This window comes from Pollicipes pollicipes, unplaced genomic scaffold (genome assembly GCF_011947565.3).
Source record: "Pollicipes pollicipes isolate AB1234 unplaced genomic scaffold, Ppol_2.1 Scaffold_5724;HRSCAF=6776_pilon_pilon_pilon, whole genome shotgun sequence".
In the NCBI taxonomy this organism is placed as follows: Eukaryota; Metazoa; Arthropoda; class Thecostraca; order Pollicipedomorpha; family Pollicipedidae; genus Pollicipes; species Pollicipes pollicipes.
The window spans coordinates 53,791,647-53,794,023 of NW_023596746.1; the positions used below are offsets into that span (position 1 = coordinate 53,791,647).

General features: G+C 47.8%; 1 pseudogene; it reads left to right on the forward strand.

Annotated features, from left to right (window-relative positions):
* LOC119103204 (lambda-crystallin homolog) overlaps window positions 1–2,377 on the forward strand; it is a 10,271-nt pseudogene extending 7,894 nt beyond the window's left edge.

A 2,377-nucleotide genomic window follows, 5' to 3' on the forward strand; every position in this document is an offset into this window, starting at 1 on the left:
TACGGAGGCCTTAACACACGCTCTGGCCATGTGCTCCAGTGGCCGTGGTGCTGCCCGTGAAAAGCTAACCGGAGCTAGAATATTTCAGACGTCGCTATAACAGGCCCAGTGCCCAGTTATTCGAAATTCTAACATCCCGCCTGCCAAACTCGCTTGTTTTCTCTATGCAATGTACCATAGAACGTGTGTGTGATCTGAACGTTCATGTATCATTGTCGGGACCCTGAAAGCGTTGTAGCCTCGAGAGATTATTTTCCGGGCCCACCATGGCCTATTGGACACAACGCCACAGCGTGCATTAAGGCCAACACAGTACCCAACCGCCCGCGAGCCTGATACAAGATTTGTATGTGGTTACTCATATATGCCATTACAAAACAGAGAAAACACTACATCAGTGCAGGAAAAGGAATTAGAAAGTCCACTTCTGGCTGGTAGCGCCGGTCGCCAAATCACCACTTCGAACCAATACTCATTTCCATTACGACCGCTTCCATGAAATGTTCAATTTAACTCCATGACCTAACCTTGCTACATTTGGAAAGTGCTGGAGGTCCAAAGGATTCATGAGTAAACTTGCGTTTAAATCAGCCCAATCGATGCTACCAATAGGGGCCGTTGGTAGACATAAGCAGACTCTTTACGTTTCGGCCGCCACCATTATCTGTCCATTTCAAACGTGTCAGTATAGTTTAAATCGATGATATCACTAGCAGCACCATTTTATTACTATGCATACAATTTCGCTATCATCATGGAGACAGTGGACTCATCCTTCCTGAACAACACGTCATTCGGTTGCGCCCACTCGGAGTTACCAAAAGGGCCGATGATTGGCGTAAAGCGAATTCTACGTTTCGGCCGCCAGCATCATTTGTCGATTTCAAACGTTTCAGTATAGTTTCCGTCGGTGCAAACGGCTAACGGACATCATTCTGAAGCTGTTTAAACCAGATCTGAAATATTCTAGCCCCCCGTTAGCTTTTCACGGGCAGCATCACGGCATATTGGGCACATAGCCAGAGCGTGCGTTAAGGCCTTCGCAATACCCACACGCCTTCGAGCGTGAAACACGGTGTGCATGTGGCTAAATGTGTATACTATGAAAGGTGTGTCTACCTGAAAAATCAAATCCAACGGTCATATGCAACACGCGGAAAAGCGGCACACATCCAATCAAGCACGCAATAGAACGGGAGTTACCAATATGGCCGGTGATAGGCTTAAAACACAGCTCTTTACGTTTCGGCCGCCAGCATGGTCTGTCCATATCAAACGCTGCAGTATAGTTTTCATCGGAGCGGTCATAACCGGAGACCATTTTTGTTTAAAAGAGCAACTGAAATATCCCATCATTAGCAGGTCGTGCCCGGGGAGCATCACGACCTACTGGGCACATCGCAACAACGTGCGTTAAAGCCGACGTCATATGTAACCGTAAACGATACTGAAACAAGCTGTGTATGTGGCTATGTGCAGATACCATGAAACATGTGCTGATGTGAAATTCGAGCATCGTGGTCAGGGCCATAACAGCACTCTAGCCTCAGCCGATTATTGCCGCGGAGCACCACGACTTATAGGACACGAAACGACAGCGTGTGTTTGGGCCGGTGCAATACCTGACCGCACGCGAGTCCGCAACAATGTGTGTATGCGACATGCATATACCATGAAACGGTGTTTCACTGTACGTCACGGTGAGTGTCTGGCCGACACAGTAAGCCGCTAGTTGACTCAAGGGGCCCCAATCAATGTTAATCGCAGGCCCCAGCCATATCCCTATTTTTTAAAATGGATCCCAGAAGCCAAGTCACGTTAGTGGCATCACGTTCAGGAATTATTTGGGACACCTTGCAGCATTTTCCAAATGCAGCAAAGCTATGCCATGCGATGCAATCGGATATTTTAAAGCAGGTGGCCGTAAGGTAAGTTGAAGAGCTTGGCTGCCAAGGTGATAAAAGGTCTGCCGCTGGCACCCGCAGCATACGCGGATGAACGGTTCATTAACGGAGGGTGCCCATAGTCATATTATTGGCGATTCTTCCCATCAAATTCCATAAGTTTCATGCTCTACATTCTCAGAAAGTGGAAATGCCATCGCACTCGAACCTTCCTCTCGAATAGAAGCCATAGGCAAATCACCGTAAGATGTTTTAATCCCTCTGCTTTGCCATGTGTAGCCATTGTCCTTCATTTGTCAGATAGACACACTTCATGGGAGGTATATGGCTGCAATGTGGCTGCAAATATGCAATGTGGCCTATGGCTGCAAAATAACAATTGTTCATTTCGCAGGCGGCTAGGTGCTGCTCCGGCTTCAATGCACGCTGTATGTGCTCGTAGGCCGTGGTCGTGTGCAGACCTGATCAGATGA